This window comes from Delphinapterus leucas, chromosome 6 (assembly GCF_059928025.1).
Source record: "Delphinapterus leucas isolate spDelLeu-1000000601 "Yukka" chromosome 6, BTC_Dleu_Yukka2, whole genome shotgun sequence".
Classification (NCBI taxonomy): Eukaryota; Metazoa; Chordata; class Mammalia; order Artiodactyla; family Monodontidae; genus Delphinapterus; species Delphinapterus leucas.
The window spans coordinates 10,506,440-10,529,698 of NC_143134.1; the positions used below are offsets into that span (position 1 = coordinate 10,506,440).

A 23,259-nucleotide genomic window follows, 5' to 3' on the forward strand; every position below is an offset into this window, starting at 1 on the left:
ACTGCATCTTCCCCAGAACTCCCACTTGGGTTTGTTTGTTTTTTTTTCCTTAAGCTAAGCAAAAGTGGGTTCTGTTATTTGCAACCCAAAGAACTTTAATTATTTAAGTGCTTTGGGGCAGGGAAGTGGACTACCCTCTTTTCGACTGGAAGTTAAATCCATGGAAAGATGTAACGATTCTTAAAATTGAATTGTAGGCCACATGTGCGTTAGAAAGTTGTGGGTTGAGACTAACCCAGTGGGAATCTGAATTAACATTACCTCGTCTATGACCCACCTTGTGTTTTCTTGCAGCTGGGTGGGCTTTCTCTTGACCACTCCCAAGTTCCCTAACACTTTCCTGTTTCTTTCTTGGGCCCAGCAGAAGCTCATCTGAGGGCGTGGCATCCTTAGACTCTCTGACCAAGCTCATCTGGCTTAATGTCACTTTAAAGGGGACACTGCTTCCTCTTTCCTCCCCCACCCAGTGGGGCTGCTTTTAGAAAGAATGAATAAAAAATAAGTGCTCTAGGGCTTCCCTGGTGGTCCACTGGTTAAGACTCTGCTCTTCCACTGAAGGGGGTGCGAGTTCGATCCCTGGTCGGGGAACTAAGATCCCGCATGCCGCGCAGCGCAGCCAAAAAAGAAAAAGTGCTCTATTTAAAGCACTAATTTTATACTGGTCAATGTGAAAAAGAGATATGTTATTCTTGGGACTTCCTTGGTGGCGCAGTGGTTAAGAATCTGCCTGCCAGTGCAGGGGACATGGGTTCGAACCCTGGTCTGGGAAGATCCCACATGCTGCAGAGCAACTAAGCCTGTGTGCCACAACTACTGAGCCTGCGCTCTAGAGCCCGCGAGCCGCAACTACTGAGCCACGAGCCACAACTACTGAGCCCACGTGCCACAACTACTGAAGCCCGTGAACCTAGAGCCCATGCTCCACAACGAGAAGCCACTGCAATGAGAAGCCCGCGCACCGCAACGAAGACCCAACAAAGCCAAAAGAAAGAAAAGAAAAAGAAACGTTATTCCTACAAAAGGAGTATACGTTTGCATATGTAGTATAATTATGCCAATAGAGTAAAAATAAAACCAGTATTTATGTAAGAAACCTTCGGGGGCGCTAAATGGGAGTGCTGATGGCCACTGGGCAGGAGCAGTGGAGGTACAGGTGGCCCCCCTTGTTGTCATTTTCTCCAGTTTTCCAGATTTTTCCTAATGTGGGGTTATCGCACCTAGAATAATTTTTGACAACTCTGGATGCAGGGGCAATAGATAAATACACCTAGTGCGCTTTAAGATGAAACAATAGAGAGAGAGAAGGAAGGAAGGAGGGGGGGAGGAAGAAAGAAAAAACATAAAGAAAAAGACAAAGAAAGAAAATAAAAGAGGCAGAAGGAATGAGGGAGAGAGAGAAAGGAGGGCGGGACAAGGGGGAGTTAGACATTCTCAAGTCTTGGCAGATTGTCAGAGAAAAAAACCTGATAAAACGGTCTTGCAAAACTTTAAACTTTGACTTTTGGTCTTGGAGTCCTAGGAGATGTTTTTTTGTGTTTTATTAATGCCTGAGAGATGTTTGTGTCAGCATTTAAAAATGGAATAGAAGCTAATGTATATACTTTTTTCTTCAGTGCAACTGCTTGAAATGCCGAAATGCCTGACACTCCGAAGGATGAAGCAGCAACTTCTGACCAGCGCTGTGTACTGGACAGCACAGATCACACTTATTTGGCAGATAAAGAAATCAGCAGAGAGGTAAGTGGGAAGCTGTCACAGCCAGCATTTCTATGTTCAACCCATTTCATTCCGGAGAGATTAGGGACAGGAAGGAGGATGAGTGAGTTGGGTACACTAGCGACCTAAGGGTGCTCCCTGCTCAACATCTTGAAATACCTAGAAACCAGCCACTCAACGGGGTCGCAAGGAAGATGATCCGGTAGAGTAAGCCCTCCAAGCCCACTCCTATTCTCACGCTAACAGTACGTTTGCTAGTAGTTTGCAGTGTTCAGATTTGCTCACATACACGATATTCTCTCCTTCCCGTTTTCCAGCAATCACCTGAGGTTGCAAGAGAAAAACTATCCCCAGTTTCTATCTGAGGCCAAAAGATGAGCTAAGGCTCCTGTGTCTTGCAAGCATCTGTGATGGAAAAGAAGGTTTTGACCCTTAGTTCGGCCTCTTTCTCTGACACCGGCTGCCCTTCATCGGAGTCCCTGAGAAGAGCTGAGACCTGGGGAGCTGCCTCAGTATTTTGGGCAAATTATGGGAGCCCCACAGAGCAGGAGGGTCTCACACAAAACATCCTCTGGGGGCCGTGCAGACCCAGAATCATGAAGGTACAGGACGGAGACTGGTCTGTTGAACCTTCTAGAGAATACCCTGGGTGAGTTCCTCAGCCTCCTTATATACACTTCCCTCTTTGGGAAAGCGAGGATATACTGGCACCTAGCAGGCATCTTGTACAGATGAAGTGAAGAGATTCATGCACAGTGCTTTGCGGGGACACAGTGACGGCTCAGTGCGTCAACACAGAAGGACGTAAGCCAGAAAGAAAAAAACAAGTGTCATAAATTAATGCATGTATGTGGAACTTAGAAAAATGATACAGATGAACATATCTGCAGTGCAGGAATAGAGACGCAGATGTAGAGATCGGATGTGTGGACGCAGAGGGGGAAGGGGAGGGCGGGATACATTGGGAGACTAGGATTGACATATACACACTACCATGTGTAAAACAGCTAGTGGGAACCTGCTATAAAGCACAAGGGGCTCAGCTCGGTGCTCTGGGATGACCTAGATGGGTGGATGGTGGGGGGATGGGAGGGAGGTCCCAGAGGGAGGGGATATATGTCTACATAGAGCTGATTCACTTCGTTATACAGCAGAAACTAACACAACATTGTAAAGCAACTATACTCCAATCAAAAAAAAAAAGGAAAAGAGAGAAAGATGACAGCTGTGGTGTGATGGTTTCACCCCTGTTTCCACATTCAGAACCAGGAGGTGTGACCTTGGTTTTGAGTTGCTTCAGAACACTCCCGACTCTTTCAGCGTTTCCCCACATGCTCCCATCCTCCACGATTCTCTCTTCTCTTCTTCCCACTACAGCGCTGTCAGGAAGATGGAACTCCGTGTCCACCCCAGGAATCTCTCACCTTGCTCTGTGAGCTCTAGGGGAAACAGCGAAGGGACACCCTCACCTGTGGGGCTGTGGAAACACTGACCGGCCTCCTGATGTCCACCGGCATCATGGGAGGGACAGTGTGAAGCCCATGCCCAGTTCAGAGGAATATATTTTGACAAGGTCTTCTAAAACTAAACTCTCTCTCCCTGTGGAAACATCCCTCCCCCCACGCCACCCTACCTTGGGTCCTACCATCCTCACTACTATAAAAATTGAGTCGTTATCAAAATAGACGGGAGAACTATGCCTTCGTTCCAGATTCAGGGGTTATGTCCAGTAATCTTCCCGTCTCCTTTTCCAGGCATCTTGTGAACTAGAACCTCCTTCACGAGCTTTGGAAGTGTGCAGGGTGGACCCAAGAACACCTGAGAATCAAGGATATCATTGGGACCCATAGATTTCCTCCTCATGGACAGCCCTAGTGTGGGAGAAGAAAACCCAAATGACATAGATCCCACATCCCACAGGGGAAGCTGAAGACCAATATTCCAGGTTAAATGCAGTGCAGATGGTAACTGCTTGTCCCGTCTGCTGAATGCAAACACACAGCAAGACGGTAAAAGCACCGTCCAGGAGGTGATTCCTGCCCTGTTATCTGGGTGAGCACAGCTCATCCCAACTCCCTGAATTACCATCCTTTTAAGAGCAGCTCCAATTACTGCATCCTCCCCTATGGATTATTCAGATGGGCAGAATGGCTGTCAAATACTTCTTTGGCTACTGTGGTTGGTGACAAGAGAGTGTAGTACCACTAGGGCCCAAGTCTCACCAGAACATCACAAATATTCAACAATTACTGTGATCTGTGAAGTGCCATGTGTCCCCATTCTGGTCACAGCTCATATTTTTGTTTCTGTTAAAAATCTGCATCATAGCAGGAGTGTGGATATTATATACCTGTACAGCTCTTTTTTTTAGCAATTGGAAAACATATTCCGGGTAAAGCATGGCGCCAGCATAATCACAATCTTGATCTTCACAAAGGCCAAATAAATTAAACAGTCTAGTCCACATTTATAGCCGGAACCCCCAGCTGGGACTGGCCTTTTAAGCAATGTGCATCCCTAGACGTAAGCTGACTGGGCTACAGAAGGTTTATGGCACGTCTGCCCGTCACAATTACTGGAAAAAGCAACACAAAGACCTTGGCCTCATGTTTGAAGAAGAGCACGTTATTGACAATATGGTGAGAATGTGCTGGACCCAGCTTCAAGCTCAGGCCACTCACCAGCCCTATGACCTTGGGGCTCTGAACCCTGGCTGTGCCATTTGGAAAATAGAAAAAAAAAAAAAAAATAATAGCTTTTTTTCCTTTATCGCCTGGGTGTTGTGGGGAATAAATGAGAAACCTCTTTGTAACCGTAAACTGCTTTCACAAGTTGAAGATACTATTAATATTTATAGCCTAAACGCTCAGAGATTTTTTATAGTGGCTGCTGTGTGTTTGTTTTATTTCCCTTGGGGTAGCTTTAAAAAATACGGCCTGCATTTCTGTTATGATGGCATTTAGACCTCTGCTTCATCAAAGTCAGGGGCGAACTTACAAAAACTCTTTTTCTTGATGGAAATAGAAAGTCCCTATGTCTGGAGTGGCAAATCATCACCAGCAAATTCTGGGTTATGATGAACGGCCGTGAAGCACTGTTGATGGCCGAGGCATCATTACCCTTCTACACAAACCCCACTAAGACAACACTGTGCAACACCCGAAGATGAGGCCAGCTCGCGAGGGGTTATTTTTAGTTGAGATAGTGGAAAAGAAGAGAGTGGAAGACATACCGCCTGAAACTGCCTCCTGCCCGAGAGAAACTGGGCCCACGAGGCTGGCTTTCTGTGTTACACCCACCCTTCCATGCTGCTCAGCGGAGTTGCAAACGTTAAAACCACAAACATGCGGAAGCTCTTAGCTCTCTTCCTTTCATTGAATCAGGCTTTAGTTTGAAAGTCGCACGAGATCTAAGAAATTCTCTCTTTAAAAAATTAAGTTAGGTGCAGAGAGAAGCATTTCAGTGACCTTAAGCTTGGACACTGTTGAGTGAAGTCCTCCATAATCTAAATACTGAGGGGAAAACGCCCTGTTCAGTGTGAAATAACGCCCTGTAAGTAGTAAAACACTTGGACCAGTGACTGATAACAGAGACAGGAGAAAAATCTCCATGAAGGGGGAGAGTCAGTTCAAAAGCACGCTGGTTTGCTGCTAAGCTGCTGAGGCCAGCCTTGCAAAGCCCTCAGGTCTTTGCGAGGCCTCTGGGGACCAGGCTGGAGTATCGGCCTAGCGGCCCTAAGACAAGGGCTGCCTTGTGTTATGAGGGATCTCAGGAAGGGACCTGGATAAGATGGACTGAGCAGAAAGACAGCTTCTTATTCCTGGAGGGATTCATGCCAACTCGATTTCCCTCTGGCCTTTAAATAGAAAAATCTCTAGTTTCTTGAGCTACAGTGCAGAGTTGAGGCACAGCCTCTGATGTAAGGACAAGATCGGGAATCTTCTTGCCAAGGGAGGACTGGATCTCCTTCGGGGAAGACTTCCGTCTTGATCCATTTCCCATGACAGGGACATGGGGATCCTTGTTTAATTTTTTTTTCTGGGTAATATTGCATTAAATCATCTGGCAGCTTTGACTCAAATACGGCCTTAGCTCCTAGAGCCTAGGGAAAGACAAAGGAAGAGAATTTCAACGTGTTTTAAATAGGGTCTTTTGCTTGGAGTGGGTATTCAAAATGGTGATGGGGTGCGTACGTAGGGATACACACATATAGGGACTGTGAGACTGTGGGCCAACACCTAATGCCCATCAACGGCCGGGAAACCACTGCACGGGCTTGGTCTGCCTTTCCTTTTTTCTTTTTTTTTGCGGTACGCGGGCCTCTCACTGTTGTGGCCTCTCCCGTCGTGGAGCACAGGCTCCGGACACACAGGCTCAGCGGCCATGGCTCACAGGCCCAGCCGCTCCGCGGCATGTGGTATCCTCCTGGACCGGGGCACAAACCCGTGTCCCCTGCTTCGGCAGGTGGACTCTCAACCACTGCGCCACCAGGGAAGCCCCTTTTTTTTTTTTTGACTTTTCCAGTCTCTGTCCACAGCCTCAGTGACTTAGTGGTTGACGTCCTTACAAAGGGCTGTTAGGATAGCTCACAAGTACAATTATGCTTGTGCCCATTTTCCACAACCTAGATTAACTGCTAGGTCCTTTTATAAACCATAAAGCTCCTTTAAGGTTATTCGGCAAATAGTTCCAGAATACACATGCTCTAATACCTTGTTTCCTGCTGGCGTTTAGCTGTGATGTATGTTAATGAATACAGTGCAATCTTTATACAAAAGTAGTATCAGCTCTTTTCTAGGATGACGTTAGGAACTGGATATTATTTGATGGTAATTAGACAGAGGATGCCTCCTCTTATGAGGTTCTCACGGGAGCTATTCACACACACAGTAACAATAAATAAGAAATAGTGTATTTATTTACTTTTGCAAAAACTTTTAGAGCCTGATCTAAGCGTGATACCACCCATTCCCCCCCCAATGTGAACAGTTTCACCCAATGGAAACGTTTCCTAGCAATGTGTACAAAGGATTCAGGTAACCAGAGATTCTAATCACAGAAATAGTTTAGTACCGGCAGCTGCCAGGGTCCTTAACTCAGAGAGCAAGAAAATATTAAGACAAGCCTCAGGAGAGAATCGTGTGACCAGTGGCTATCTCCCAGCTTCTCTGTATAGTGTGTTACATTCAGGTAGGGTTGCAAAACAAAGAATAAACTATACGGTAACCAGCCGAGGCAGGAGGGTGAAAACCTGGACCCTGGGCTCATCTTCTTTTGGTCCTCATCGAAGTACTATTCCTTATTATGTGATGTCCACCTTCCTAAGAAGAAGCATGAGGCTTAGGCCAGAGGCCAGTGTGGAGCTTTCACTTCCCCATGACCCTGAAAGCTGAAATCCCACACACTCCACCTCTGGATAGCGATACGGCACAGAAACGTTCCACGCGTCAGGGAGACACCGATGGGCCAGCTCAGGGAGCCACGCAAAAGGAAAGGAGTGAAGGCCGGTCCCAAGCCGAGCCCTGGGGCCTTAAGTGACCCTTCTTCCTGGGCTTGACTGAATGTCTAAGAGTTACCTTAACCTGCTGAAGACTGGGGTCTGCACCCAGCCCCCGTTCTAAGCCTGCGTCTTTCCCATCTCAGTTAACAGCACCAGTTGCTAGGGCCAAAAATCGATGAGTCACTAAATTCCTCCCTTTTCCTCCCTCCCACCCACAATGTCTGACCCAGCAGCAAGTCCTGTTGCTTTTACTGCCAAAATCTCCTCGGAAGCTGCACACTTCCCGCTGTTTTCACGGCTATGACCTTAGTCCAGGCCTCCCCTGCCTCCTGCAGGGGCCACTGCGACACGGTCCTAGCGACGGCCCTGCTGCATCCCTGCCTCAGCACCACCATCCGGCACCGAAGCTCAAATGCCCATCAGTCCACCTCCCCTCCTGAGCACAATCCGCCAGTGGCTCCCACTGCGTCTGGGATAAAACTCCCACCTCCAGGCCAACCCACCCCCGGGGCCCCCAGGGCCTGGCAGCTCTCCACTTCCCCCGCTTCCTGCACCCACTCGTGACCACCCCCCACCTACCCCCCACTCTCTCCGGCCTCACCCCCAGCTTTCTGCATAACGGGTTCCCTGTCTTGAACCCTGTCTTTAGGCTAAACTGTCACCTCCTTGGAGAGGCCTTTCCGGACACCTTAAACTGAATAAGCCACCTTCCCACTGCAGCCCCACTACTCTGTTCCGTCTCATCCTTAGCGTTCTTTCATCTAAAACGCTCTCATGTGTTTGTCGATGTCCTTGTCACCCCCTCTGCGATGGCGCCCCACGCCACTTCACGGCCACGTCTCCAGGGACCCAAGCAGTGTCTGTGAAGCAGTGTCTGTAAATCTTGTTCAACGTGTTCTCGATAAACAATGGCTGAATAAGTAAGTGACTTTTAAGTCATCCTCCCCAAAGCAAACGTGGGTCCCACGATGTTTGGCCGTGAGACCAAGTGCTGGGGCATCTCTGCCTCCCGGGAAGAAGCGAGAAGGCGGGTGGCAGAGAGTAAGCATGTCTCCCTCTCCCAGGACACAGAGGTGAGCAGGCACGTGGGTCAGGGGCCGCCGAAGACACACAGTCACGCTGCGTGGCCCGTGGGTGTGTGTGACACGAACCCACACAATGGGAATTAGATGCCGATAATGCAACGGGATTTAAAGAGGGCAAGACCGGTGTGAAACACAAGCCTTGGGCTAAGCTTTGCCAAAGAAGGAAGCAGAGACTCGGGAAAGGGATACGAGGAGAAGGGCTTGCAGGTGGAGGAAGGGGCATAAAGGAGAGAAAAGGTGATGGTGGGGGGGGGTGGCTGGACACGCATTGGCTGTGGCCAGATTTTGCCCTGAGAAAGCCCCAAAGAGAATGATTAGATTCTGCTAAAACCATGCATTTTAGAATGCTCAAATATTTAGAATTCTAAAAGAATTCTAAATTCTTGACATTCTAAATTCTAAATTCTTTTAGACATTCTAAATGTCTAAAAGAATTCAGAGACAGAGAGGTGGGATGGAAGGTGATTTATTAAGGCATTCCTTCCCTAAGGCTCTGGTGGTATTTTTCTTGGGAACTGGGTTTCATTTGTTAACTAAATAGTTATTACCTGCCTCCTTGGTACCAGGCACTGTGCTGGTACCAAGAAGAGATCCCAGTTCCTGTTCCCAGAAGCTTGTAATCTCTCCAAGGAGGTAAACAGTACGTGGATACATTGAAAATAATGATCTAAGTGTAATTTAAAAACTGCATATTTCAGGCAAATTCTTTGATGCTAGCGATGTGGGAAGATACAGAGAAAGAAGATGCTACTCACAGGATGTATATGAGGCTGTTTGTACCACAGTGTGTTGGAAAGGACAGTGAGGTAAGATACACACAACAAACTAGTGGTCACCAGTGGGGAGGGGGATGGGATGGGGGAGGGAAAAGATAGGAGAGGTGTACAAACTATTAACTATAAAATAAATGAGCACCAAGATATATTGTACAGCACAGGGAATACAGCCAATATTTTATAATAACTATAAATGGAGTATAACCTTTAAAAATTGTAAATCACTATATTGTACACCTGTAACTTACACAATATTGTCCAGGAACTATACCTCAATTAAAAAAACCAATTCAGACATATAAGGCCCACATGATCAGGAACCACATAACTGGAAAAAAATAAAAGGACAGTGAGGTTGAAACTGAGGAGAACCCCATGGGGCCTTCCTGGGACAGACCCCATCCCCCACCCCATGTCCTCACCTGCCTCTTGTCAGTAGAAAAACTTTAGCCAAAGAACAAATTTAGTCAGAGAATTGAGAAAATGCAAAAGCAAGGGAAAATAGTCAAACAGACCATATAATAATAGTTTAGCCATTAAACGAAGTCAAGGACCTTTAGTTCCTCTTCAAGGACTAAAGATACTAGTCTGAGCCATATCCTTTGAGCTGTTTTGCAGATACTGAAATCCCCAACAGGTGGAAGAAGTTAACTACATGATGGCCAGAATGTAGCCATGCCATAAGCTGCTCCATCTTACACAAGTCCAAGAACTGGCCTCAAGGAAATGGGAACAAACCGACCGACCCTGGAGCTGAAAATTAACTGTACCTAAAACAATCAAGATGATGCTGGTCAGAGCACCAAGGACCAATTTCAAGATGACTGTCAGAGCTGACTATGCTGTTTCTGCACGTAGCCCTCACCCCGCATGTGCACCCCTGAAACTCCCATTTAAGAGCTCTTGCCCTTGATCGGCAAGGGGGAGTTGGTTCTTTGGGACATGAGTCCACCTTCTCCCCAGGACTGCCGGCTTCCTCAACACAACTACCTTTCCTTTTACCCAAGGAACTCTCAGTACCGGACTCTTGAGCCAAGAGCAGCTGAACCCAAGTTCAGTAACACGGTGCCTGTGATGAAACAACCACAGCATAGCTGCCAGGGTCCCACATGGAGCCCCTGCTCCTTCTTTTTCTCCCTCCTGCCTTTACACATTTCTGTCAGTTTAATCACAGCTGTGTAAAAATACACAAGCTATGAACAAGGCATGATCAACGTATGTCTGGCAGCAATGCCCGCAATTGGGATGGAACTGGCAAGTATGACTGTCATCGTGTCAGAGGCCGGTACCAGGTGGGAGCTCTTGACCCACCAGCTGCATAGGTAGAGAGCAGCTACTCAGCAACTTTCATTATTGGAAGAACAGAGCTTTTCACACAGGAGCAGTCACTGCCTCCTCCGAGACATGGGCAGTCACAGGCAATCACTAAATGATCAGTGATCTGGTTCTGATAGAGATTTCTTAGACAATCATGGAATAACCTGGCCTTAAGCTGGTCCTCTCCCTTGCACCTTGGACCAGAATTCAATAATCGTTACTTCTGTAAAGAGATGTAGATTCCAACACTCCCTGGTTGATTCTTGTTTTATCCCAGGGCATTGCCCTAAAATTATGTTACGGTGGCCCTTGAAGATCTGTTTTCATAATATACTGTTATAATCAAAAAAGTAAATTTTTAAACGTGAAGTCAACTCTGAACACAGCCAGGTACACCTTGTGGATTACTGAACAATCAACTACTACCAGGTGTCTCCTCCATGGTTTTATTCTTCCTGTATTTGTTTGCTAAGGCTGCCGTAACACAGACTGGGCGGCTTAAACAACAGAATTTTCTCTCTCACAGTTCTGGAGGCTAGAAGTCCAAGATCTAGGTGTCAGTAGGTTTGGTTTCTCCCGAGGCCATGGCTGCCCTCTCACTGTGAGGACATGGTCCTTCCTCGGTGCTCCCACCCCTCATATCTCTCTGTGTCTCCAAATTTCCCTTTTTTTTTTTTATAAGGACACGGGTTGGATCAGGGCCCACCTAATGGCCCCATTTTAGTTAATCACCACTTCAAAGGCCCTATCTTCAAATACAGGCACATTCTGAGGTCCTGGAGGTTAGGGCTTCAACATTTGGATTTGGGGGAACACAGTTCAGTCCATCACACTTCACAGTCCTGATATACAGTTGGTCCTGAGGGGCAGTGGGTGCGATTCAGAGACCTGGTAGAGGCCTTGCTCTGAGGCACCTGACACCTGCTCCCTGAACCCCGTGATGAAACAAAGGAGAGGTGGTGGGAGCTTTTAAAAGTCCTGCATCTCCTTTCCGCTATTTCCTGAGATTCCACGGAAAGAAGAGGCCTCCGCTGTAATCTTGTTCTGATGTAGGGGTAAAGATGGCAAACTGCACGAATTCTTAGGAGAAGGGCTTTACTTGTAGAAGCGGGATCCCCGCTTTGTGTGTGAGAGGCGACAGCCCACCTGGGCCTTGGAGAACGGGCAGCAGGTCGGTGTGAAGAGGTTAGAGCATCAGAGGCCAGAGGAAGGTATGACCGCGGGAGAGGGTGGTACGTGCGAAGAGGGGACCTCTTGTTTATTAGCACAGGCGGGCATTTTGTGGAAGTTATCACACTGCGTCACCCCAGAACGCCTGTGAGGTAAGCCAATTGGGGATCTACACTCCTTTCCAATGAAAAACAGAACAAAGGCTGGGAGAGGCTGGGTAGCTGTACCTGAGACAGGGGATGTGAACGCACGGGACCGCAGCGCCCTTCCCGCTCAGAGGTGCATGTATTCATTCCCACTGCCATTCTCACAAATCACCACACGCTTTACTGAAATAAACAACACAAATTTCTTACCTCCGTTTTTCAGGCGGGAAGTCTGGGGGCCTTGCCTGGTTTTCAGCTCCGGGTCTCCCAAGGCCAAAATCAAGGCGGGGCGGGCAGGGCTCTGCCGGGAGCTCTGAGGAGACCTGCTTCCAGGCTCCTTCGTGGGCAGAATTCAGGTCCGGGTGTCCCTGTGACCGAGGTCCCTGCTTCCCGGCCGCTGCTGTCAGCCGAGGGTCACTCCCAGCCTCCGGGGTTGCCCGCTCTCCTCAGGCCCTGGGCCTCACCTTCCAGGCCCGCCCTTCTCACACTTCGCGGCTCTTTGCTCTCGCCTCCAGCTCAAGGACGTCCTCCGCTCTTAAAGGCGCATGTGCGTACTTAAGGCCCACCTGATAATCCCGGAGAATCTCCCTAATTAAAGGCTTGTTCCTCCAACCACAGCTGCAAAGTCCTGCTTGCCGTGGCACGTGACACGTGCACAGGGCGGGGCTCAGACTGGGCACGCGGCGCGGGGGCGGGGCGGTCTGAGCTCCAGGGCGGGGCTGGGGGTCTCGGCCCTCCTTTCAGAGGCGACGGGCGAGACCCGTTCGAGCCAAACAGCCACGAGGGAGGACAGGGTGGCGGAGGGCGCTGTGTCCTGGTCAAGGATCTGCTCCGAGGGGGTGACTCTGGCAGTCATGGGGGATGTGGGTTGGGCTGGTGAGAGATTCGAGCTGGGAGATGAGTTTGGAGGCTTTCGAACTACCCAAAGTGGGCGCCACGAAGCAGTGAAGAAGGGCTGGAAGCCCGTTTGCCCCAACTCCAGTTCTCCTGGGGTCAGCTGAGCTGCCAGTTTGGCTGAGTTGTGAATCCCCTGTGTTTCCCTTCCTGGCCGCATGAGATACTCTGAGTGACGCCCCTGTGAAAACACCCAGTAAAGAAGGTAAAAAATTGATTAGAACTTAAACTGGCAAGAAGGCCGGCTAATGAGTGGCCAGGTGCCCGAGAGGGGGGTGGACCCCCCGAAGCTGGCATTTGCGGACCTTCCGGAGCCCCCTGAGGGATCAAAGACCAGACAAAGCCCAGGCCCTCGAAGGGCAGGGCTTCTCAAAAGAGACACCACCGGCACAGGCTAGGACCTGAAAAGGCACAAGGGTGCCAGGAATAAACCTGCCCCATCTCCCCCACTCCCCGCAAGGGGAACTTGCTCGTTTTCTGCTACTGAGTAGAGAGAACCCAGAAACAGACTCGAGAATAAATAGACACGATACACAAAAGAGGTGGCTTTTCAGATCACTGGGGAAAGAACAGACTTTTCAATAAATGGTCTTAGGACAACTGGGCATTCGTGTTCAAAAAGCGCCATTGGACCCCTACCTAAATCTCTCACACTAATCAAACTCCAGGAGAATGAAGGACTTAAATGTGAAAGTCAAAACCCTACAACTTTAGGAGACCGTGCTGGTTACCTTTGTGATCCTGGGGTAAGGAATAACTTCTTAAACAGAACCCAAAAGCACAAACAAAAGGGTGACAGCGATAAGTCTGACCACATTAAGATTAAAAATTTATGTTCATCTAAGGACACCTAAGAGGGAAAAGGCAAACTGGAGATGGGGAGATATTTATAACATATATTATGGACAAAAGATTAGTATTCAGAATCTATAAAGAATTCCCACTGAGCCAAAATGAGAAAGATAAATAACTAGAAAGAGCAATGGTCAAAAGACATTTCGGAGAAGAGAAAACCTAAGTTGCCTGTAAACAAACGAGAAGAATGTTTAACTTGAGTTTTCAGGGAAATTAATCTTAAAAGTACAATGAGAGTTAACACAAAAGTTTGTACCTCAATACAATAGCAACTGAATTTGTAATAGCCCCAAACTGGACACAACCCAGATTCTCCTAAAACTGGTCAAAGAAACGGGTCCATCCAGACCTTGAACTGCTTCTTTTAGCCATAAAACGGATGACCTGTGACCCATGCAAGAACCAGAGTGGATCTCAGGGGTGTTGTGCTGAATGAAAAAAGCAAATCCCAAAGGGTTGCACATTGGATGATTCCATCTGCAGCCTTCTTGAAATGAGACGAATTGTAGAAATGGATAATAGACGCTCGGCTGTCAGGAGTGAGGGATGCGGTGGGAGATCGGTGGGTGTGGTTGTTTTTGGCAACACGGGATCCCTGTGATGGTGGGAGTGTTCTGGATCCTTTCTGTGGTGGTGGATACACAAAGCAACACATGATAAAACCGCACAGAACGAAGTGCACATACACACAGTCGAGAACAGGTGACCTCAGCGGCGTCAGTGGGTGTGTCTGTGCCCGTGTCCAGGCTGTGACACTGCACTGACGTTTTGCAGGTACTGCCACTGGGGGGACTGGGTGGTGGGCTTAGGGTGTCTGTGTTGTTTCTAACAGCTGCGTGTGAATCTACAATGATCACATTATAAAAAGTGTAATTAAAAAATAATGCAAGAACAGCATTTCATACCTACCAGAGTGAGAAAATGTAAGAAGTTGGACAAAAAGTGTGGGCAGGGCTGTGGGGCAGCGTGAACTTTCACCCTCGGGTGGGTCTGGACATCCACGTGTCTGGACCCTCTTGCTGTCCTCCAGGCAATAGCACGACAGTCAATGGAAGCTTATGCTGGGACCTGAACACACACTCAAGCTCTAGGACCAGCTCTATTTTAGTGGGGCCGGTGCAAAAGAAAATGCAGAGCCCCTTACCCAGAAATGAAGAATGCCAGATGGAGACAGCAGAGCTTTGAGGCAGTGCAGGTCCTCGTAGGCAGTGGGCCCCTGTGTGACCACCCAGTTTCCATGCCACAAGCCGGCCTTCCCAGCCGCACACCTTAGAGGAGCCCCGGGATGTGGGCCCCGGGATCCACACAGGGATGCTCGGGGGAGCACGGTTGGCAACAGCTCAGATGTGGGCGGGTGAGTTGGGGGCACAGACATGCCCTGAAAGGCCAAGGGATGAATCAGTTACCTGGGATGGGGTTCGGAACATGATACCACAAACACGGTGTCTCGGCCTATTGAATATTTTAAGCTACTAGAGTTTGAGAAAATGGCAGAAGCATGAAGGTCCCTCTGAGCTTCCCCCACCTCTCTCCCCTGAAGCAGGTCACAAAGCCCTCAGGTGAGAGGTGCCCTCTGCACACCCAGATGAAAAGAATGTCTGCATCTCCACACATGGAGGGAACCAAGAAGAGTCCCGACAAGCAGGCCTTGCTGACCGCCCTCCCCCCCAGTTACTACATCACTCATCCTCCCCGAGCCCCACCGTCCTCCACGACTGCGCACTCTGCACCACACCCAGCATCACGTGCTCAGGTCTGTTTCTTTGGGTCCTCGTGTCCTTCTGGAGGCGCCCATGTCACGTGAAATTTTTTTGTTTATTTATTTATTTTTGGCTGTGTTGGGTCTTTGTTGTGGTGTGCAGGCTTCTCACTGTGGTGGCTTCTCTTGTTGCGGAGCACGGGCTCTAGGCACGCAAGCTTCAGTAGTTGTGGCACATGGGCTCAGTAGTCGTGGTGCATGGGCTCAGTAGTTGTGGCTCACGGGCTCAGCAGTCGTGGCTCATGGGCTCAGTAGTTGTGCCTCACGGGCTCAGTAGTCTTGGCTTGTGGGCTCAGTAGGTGTGGCATGCAGGCTCAGTAGTTGTGGTTCATGGGCACAGTAGTTGTGGCTCGTGGGCTCAGTAGTTGTGGCACATGGGCTCAGTAGTTATGGTTCATGGGCTCAGTAGTTGTGGCTCGTGGGCTCAGTAGTGTGGCTTGCAGGCTCTAGAGCACAGGTTCAGTAGTTGTGGCGTTTGGGCTTAGTTGCTGTGTGGCATGTGGGATCTTCCCAGACCAGGGCTCGAACCCGTGTCCCCTGCATTGGCAGGTGGATTCTTAACCACTGCACCACCAAGGAAGTCCCATGTGAAACTTATATTAAATAAATCTGCATGCTTTTCTCCTACTAATCTCTCTTTGTCGGTGTAATTTTCAGACCCAGACAGGGGCCCTGAGACAGTGGAGGAAAACTCTTTTCTCCTCTATACCTTTAACCACATTGAAGCACCTAAGAAACAAAATACTGACTAAAAAAAAGTCCCTAAAGGAACTACACTGTTGGTGGGAATGTAAATTGATACAGCCACTATGGAGAACAGTAGGGAGGTTCCTTAAAAAACTTAAAACAGAACTACCATACGACCCAGCAATCCCACTCCTGGGCATATACCCTGAGAAAACCATAATTTAAAAAAAGTCATGTACTACAATGTTCATTGTAGCTCTATTTACAATAGCCAGGACATGGAAGCAACCTAAGTGTCCATCAACAGATGAATGGATGAAGAAGATGTGGTACCTATATACAATGGAATATTGCTCAGCCATAAAAAGAAACAAAATTGAGTTATTTGTAATGAGGTGGATGGACCTAGAGACTGTCATACTGAGTGAAGTGACTCAGACACAGAAAGACAAATAGATCATATGATATCACTTATAGGTGGAATCTAAAACAATGATACAAATTAACTTATTTACAAAAAAGAAACAGACTCACAGGCACAGAAAACAAACTTATGGTTACCAAAGGGGATAGCGGGGTGCGGGGGGGAATAAACTAGGAGTTGGGGATTAACATATACACACTACTCTATATAAAACAGATAAACAAGGACCCACTGTATAGCATATGGAACTATATTCAATATCAACCTATAATGGAAAAGAATCTGAAAAAGAATATATATATGTTATATATATATATATATATAAAAGTTATGTATGTATAACTGAATCACTTTGTTGTACACCAGAAACTAACACAACATTGTAAATCAGCTATACTTCAATTAAAAAAAAGTCCCCAAAGAATACATACAACAAAGGCTACCTATAGCAAGTTAAGAAAGCCCTACAAAGCTGAACTATGTATATTGTTTAGAGAAACAAACACGTGGTAAAACTGTTAAGAAAAACGAGGGAATGATGGGGCAGAACCCAGGAGAGTGGTCCCTCTGGGGGGATCAAGTGGGCGGGGCTGGGGGGGATGGTGGGAGGGCCAGCAGGGCGAGGGTGTGTCCTTTGTTATAAATGGGCCTATGGATAGATGGGTTTTGTTGGACCAGTATTTTTCATACATTACTCATACTTTGCATTTTTATTTATTCATTATTTAATAAGTTGAAAATTAATTTAGGCAAGTTGGCCCTATTTTATGGGGGAAAACGAACAGTTCATTTATGGTAGGAAATTTCCAGACCTTTCTGCATTTCTACAAGCTGCTAGATGTCTCTTCTACTTTGATCAGGTAGCGGGGCTGCTGATTTACACGCGTCCACTGCTCAGATGTGCAAAGATGCGCAGTTCTTTTCCTGCCCCTCGTCCACCCGGACCCTCTGGGTGCTGCTGGGCGGTCGGGGGTCCTCTGTGTCTACAGATTTCAGTGGTCTTTTCCAGGCGACTCCTTCTCTTTGCGAAGCGTCAGTCTCTCAGCTGCCCCCTCCTGCCCCTAGTCCTCCGGGCGTGGCATCTGGGGTGTGGCGTGGGTCCACAGAGGGAGGCGTGTCTAGTCCGGCCCCTCTTGCTGTCCTCCTTAGCCCTCTGGTCTTGCCCGGCCCCAGGGCCGCCGGCTGCCATGAAGCTGGGGTGGGAGGATTTCTGGTTCCTCTTGGTGCATCAGCTGCTGGCGGTACCCCTGCCGACCCGGCCCCCAGGGTCCTGGAGCACAGCGGAGGCGGCTCTGGGTCTTAGCTGCATCTCCATCAAGCCTGAGAAGCCCCTTCAGCAGGTCCTCTTCGCCGGCACCACGGCAGCCCCCGGCTCAGGCCCAGTGCTCTGTCCTCGGTGCCCTTGCTCTCCCGGTGCACGAGGGCACCCTACCTCCTTGCACAGGAGCGGAGCTCTAAGTAGGTGGCCCTGCCTCATGCCGCGGCTGCCGCAGCCCGTGTGGCCTGGACCCGCCCCGTACGTCCCTCCTGGCTCCGGCTTCCTTGTCTCTGTGATGCTTCCCCTCAGGACCAGCAGTGGGAAGGGCAGCCCCTGATTTCCGACCCTCGTCTGTCTCCCCAGCCCCTGCTCCCCGGGCATCTGTCCAGGCAGAGGGCGGGCCTACCATCTCTGGTCTAGAGTGACATTTGTCCATCTCCTCCCTCCCTGGAAGGACCCAGAAGGTGTATTTCCCAGCACGCAGTCTTGAGCATTTAAGGATTTCCAGGGGAACCTGTCCAAGAACACGTATGCCTGAGTTTCTAGCAAATAAGCCCATTTCAAGCTACTACTGAGAAGCTGTAGAGAAAGTCCATCCCACGTAGAAAGTGGGACAACCACCCAGATGCCTGGTTATCGCCTTCGATCTTTACGCGAGGCCTGTGGGGGAATGAGACCCCAGAACTTAGCATCGTAATGAGGAGTCCTTTTCCCTCCCGCAGGTGATGTGAACTTCACTTTACACCAAGAATCACAGCAAACTCCAGACAATTCGGAAGTTGAATGTAAGAAAATTAAAGGGTAGAGGAACTAGAAGAATTAGATATTTATCAACCATCTGGGGGAGTAAGGACAGAGTGAATTTAGAAGTGGTACAGATCACAAGGAAAATAATGGGCAGATTTGACTATGAAATTAATTTTTAAATGAAATTAAATTTCTATTTAATTAATATTTTAAAATTATAAATTTAAATTCACTTTAATTACATAATTAAATTTTAGTTACAGTTTAATTAATAGTTGTTTAAATGTGAATCCAATTGTAATTAATTTAATTTTTAAATTAAACTTGCTTTAACCTAACTGGCTGTTGGTGAAATTGGTTGCAGTCAAATTGGATTTCGAGTGACTTGGTTTAGCAGAGGCTGGCCAGCTCCTCCTCTGGCGGCATGGCGGTGGGGACAGAGAGGAGAAGGATTTGAGTGACAAGGGAAAGTCAGGGCTGATGACTGGTTAGACAGGGCTGGCTGGTAGGTGCAGGCATCAAGGATGGATCTGAGGTTTTGAGCCCAGGTAGCCGGGAGGTAGTGGGACTAATGAACCCACATAGGGGCGGGGTGGCGGAGCAGGCATAGCTACTCAGCTAAAATCACTATTGGTCGCTGGTTCTCAGAATCACCTGGTGGGGGGTCATTAACATACCAATCGAGTGCTGGCCCATCCCCAGAGGCGCTGATTCAGTAGGTTTGGGCTGGGGCTTGAGAATTTGCAGTAAGGCTGAGGCTGCTGACCAGGGACCTCGCTTTGAGAATCACCCTCTGGTCTTTGGGGTAGAGGAAGTGGGTGGAACCCGGCAGCATTGTTACGGTGGCGCTGGAGCCCTGGAGAGAGGTCAGGGGCAGAGATAAAAATTGTTACCATTTACTGCACCGCTTCCCACTGGCGTGCCAGCAGTGGTGTGAGGGCCTGAATAGTCATCAGCCCCTAGGGTGGGGCTGGGCAGGGGCTGGAGAGGCCAGAGCCCTGCGGCCAATTCTTTCTGACCTCAGTCACCTCCACTTACCCTGGCTTGCGTACAAATATTTTTTCTTACGTAAGCAGTGGAATGAAAAACTGTAAAGCATGGGAAAGCTCTGCTTTACCGAGTACTCATGCTGGGGCAGGCTAAAGTGATGTCCCCATGAGCAAGATGCTATTATTATCCAGATTGAAGACAGGAGAAAATGGAGGTTTAGAGGGGTTAAACCACTTTCATGGTTGGCGTGAATGTCACACGGTTGGTTAGGAACCGGCAGATGCAGGATTAAAGCCCTGTCTGGCCCATTTCCAGACTTGGAGACTCTAATCATTATGCCTCTTCCAGGATTTGGACATTATCTGTATGGAGGTGACATTTATTTTTATTTTTTAAATTTATTTTTATTTATTTTTGGCTGCGTTGGGTCTTCGTTGCTGCGCACCGGCTTTCTCTAGTTGTGGCAAGCGGGGGCTACTCTTCGTTGCGGTGCGCAGGCTTCTCATTGCGGTGGCTCCTCTTGTTCCAGAGCACAGGCTCTAGATGCGCGGGCTTCAGTAGTTGTGGCTTGTGGGCCCTAGAGTGCAGGTTCAGTAGTTGGGGCACATGGGCTTAGTTGCTCCGTGGCATGTGGGATCTTCCCGGACCAGGGCTCGAACCTGTGTCCCCTGCATTGGCAGGCGGACTCTTAACCACTGTGCCACCAGGGAAGCCCCACAGGTGACATTTAAAGCAATGAGATTGCAGGAAACCACCGAGAGTTTATAGAGAATGTCCAAGCACATCACCTTGGGAACCTCCACATTCAGGGGATGAGGGGAAGAGGCTGAGCCCTAGGGGAGGCCATGGAAATGAAAGGAGATGGAAGCACCAAGAGCAGGAGTTTCAGTAGCGCCACATGCCTTGGAGCCGTCCAGAAAGAAAAAGACGAAGAGGAGGCCCCCGAATTTTCAGCTGAGGTCACTGTTGATCCTTAAAGGAACTGCTTCACCAGAGAAGTGAAGATTAGCATTGGGAGTGTTTCAGTTATCTGCTGCTAATTAATAAACAACCTTACAGCGTTTTAAAAATTAGCATCATCGTTGTGTTTCTGTAGGTTGACGAGGCCCCGCTCGCTGGTGGTTCTCCAGCTGCATACGTGTGTCGGCTGGGGCCCTGAGAGGCTCGATGGGGCAGGAACTTTCCCACATGGCCCCTCTCACCCTGGAAGTTGGTGCTGGCTGCTGGCGGGTGCTCAGCTGGGGCTGGTGACCCAGGACCCTGGTTTTCCTCCCCATAGGTAGTTTCTCCACAAGACCTGGGCTTCTCATGGGGCAGCAGGATTCTGGGAAGATGGGTCCCAAGTACATAAAGTCAAAGCTGTACATCTCTTAAATCTCTGAAGTTACATAACATCATTTCAACAATATTGTGTTAGTAAAAGCAAGACACACGTCAGACCCAGATTCAAGGGGGTGGGGAAATACACTCCACCTCCCCTGGGGAGGAATGACCAAGATTTGAGGCCGTTTTAAACCACCCAGAGGGTGGGTGCTGGGAATGTGGGTTACTTACCTTTCAAGAGCTATTGCAATGAAGGGCGGTTGTTTCAGAGCCCAGAGGTTTTAGGGAAGGGCCTTTGTAGGGTACAGGTTACTCATCTCATGGAGAGCTGGTCACCAGCATTACCACGTATGTACAGCTTACAACAGTGACATTTGTTACCTCACAGTTTCTGTGGATCGAGAGTCCAGGCTCGGCCGAGCTGGGTGCTCTGCGTCACGGCCTCACAGAGCTGTGGTCAAAGTATCAGTTGGGGCTGCGGTCTCATCTGATGCTCCAGAGGGGCGGGGCGGGGGAGAGGATCTATTTCCAGGATTTTGTGGCTTTGAGCAGCTTTTGATTCCTTGTGGACTGTTGGACCAAGGAGCACAGTTTTTTGTTTTTCGTTTTTTGTTTTTGCGGTACACGGGCCTCTCACCGCTGTGGCCTCTCCCGTTGCGGAGCACAGGCTCCGGACACGCAGGCTCAGCGGCCGTGGCTCACGGGCCCAGCTGCTCCGCGGCATGTGGGATCTTCCCGGACCGGGGCACGAACCCGTGTCCCCTGCATCGGCAGGCGGACTCTCAACCACAGCGCCACCAGGGAAGCCCCAGGAGCACAGTTTTGAAGGCCACTGGTTGGAGGCCACTGTGAGCTCCTTGCGGCCCGAGACTTCCCAATGTGGCGGCTCAAGGCCCGAAAGAGAGAGAGTGCTCCCAAGACAGGCACAATGTCCCTTAATCACATCCACACAATCACTTACATCCTGTCGCCTTTGCCGCATTCTAGTTGTTACAAAGCAAGTCACAGGTCACACCTGCACACAAGGTCCTGAACACCAGGAGGTGGGGATTCCAGGGACCGTCCCTGCCACAAAAGACTTGCATTTGCTTCTAGGCTGGAAGGCAGTGGCCAGTGTAGAGCGAAAATCCATCTTTAGAGACAGGCCAGGGGTGACTGGTGGACAGGGGCCAAGGTTCACGTAAGTTAGATTTGGAGAGGAGGACTTCTTTTCTTTTGAATATATAGGAAGGGGGAAGGAATTGGAGAAGATAAAAGAAGTTTTAAAGTGTAAAGGGGGACGTTTCCAAGAAAGCTCATGTGGTGGGCCTCCATCTTCCTGGTCAACAGGAGGTGAGGCTATTTACTGGGTCTGAGAGTTGAGTGGGGATTCATGTTTTGAGGAAAGGAGAAAGTATCTGAAACAGGTGCTGTGCTGAATGTCATCAAGGTTGATCAGAAGTGAGAAAAAGGAGAGAAAAGGATCTTGATCAGCACACAGAGTCAGTTTAGGTGAACACGCACTGATTTAGAACTGTCGGCCAACAGTGGTTGGGCCATTATTAAAACGGCTGGTTATGGGATTTAAGCCACCTCAGGAGGCAAATGAAGTCAAGAGCAAGTAGAAAATGGTAAGAACAGAGAGTAGAAAGGGCAAGAGATTCCCATGAAGGCAAGTAGTAGGTTCAATGACTAGGGGAATGATGTAAAGAGAATTTTGATTCTTAATTCTTAATCTCATTTGAATTTCCAGCGAAACGTGAAGTTCCCTCTCCGTGAAATACCCCCTCCCTTGGCTCCTGTAAGACACCCTCTCCTGCTTCCCTGAAGCCCTGATCTCTTCCTCCTCAGGGTTCCTCCTTAGGCCTGCCCCTCTTCCCTCCTCTCAGGGTCATTGCATCGCCTCCTGTGGATTTAATTACTCTCGAAAGGCTGCCAACTTCCCAAAGGTGTATTTCTAGCACAGATTTTCTCATTAGTTTCAGCCCAGGAGCCCACATGTCCCACAGGCACTAAAGCTGGACATTTCACACACGGAAAGCATCCTTTCTCTCCCTCCCCCTCCCCGATGTTTCCTATGTTGGGGAAGGGCACCCACACAGATGCTTTGCTCAACTAGGAAACCCAGTGTCATCCTTGACATGTCCTTTTCTTCAGCCCATCCCATCCCATCTGTAACACTGGACCACTTTTCTCCCTTCACTATGGCCACTCTCCCACCCCAGCTACCAACACATTTGGTCAGATCACCCCCTCAGGCTCCTGCACTGCCTCACTACTTCTAGTATCGATCCTCTACAATCTGTTTTCTTCCTTGTAGCCAAAGGGACCTTGCAAAATGCAAATCTCATTATGTCAATAGCCCCTACCCTGACATACACACACCATTTAAAATCCTTCACTGACTTCCTATGGCCCATAGAATAAATAATAAAGGATAAGATTTACCAGGAACTTATTATTTGTGCTGGGCACAGGGATTCACATTACTTGTGTTACAGAACAAATCCCTTAGCAGGATAATTCAGTGCCTTCATTATCTGGTCCCAGTGTAACCCTCCAGCCTCCTTGTCTACACCTCCCTCTCCACCTGGCTCATCCCAACTCACCCTTTAGGAATCAGTTCACAGGCT

At 48.8% G+C, this 23,259-nt stretch overlaps 1 protein-coding gene across 2 annotated transcripts in view; it reads right to left on the bottom strand.

The window, feature by feature from the left end:
* Positions 1 to 7,814: 7,814 nt before the first annotated feature.
* Positions 7,815 to 23,259, bottom strand: part of MFAP3L (microfibril associated protein 3 like) — an 86,828-nt gene continuing 71,383 nt past the window's right edge. Inside the window, exon 4 of one of the 2 annotated variants that reach the window (XM_089912692.1) lies at positions 7,815 to 14,084. The gene's annotated coding sequence lies outside the window, so the exon portion shown is untranslated. The remainder of the gene's footprint in view (positions 14,085 to 23,259) is intronic. The other variant, XM_089912693.1, reaches the window with a different exon arrangement.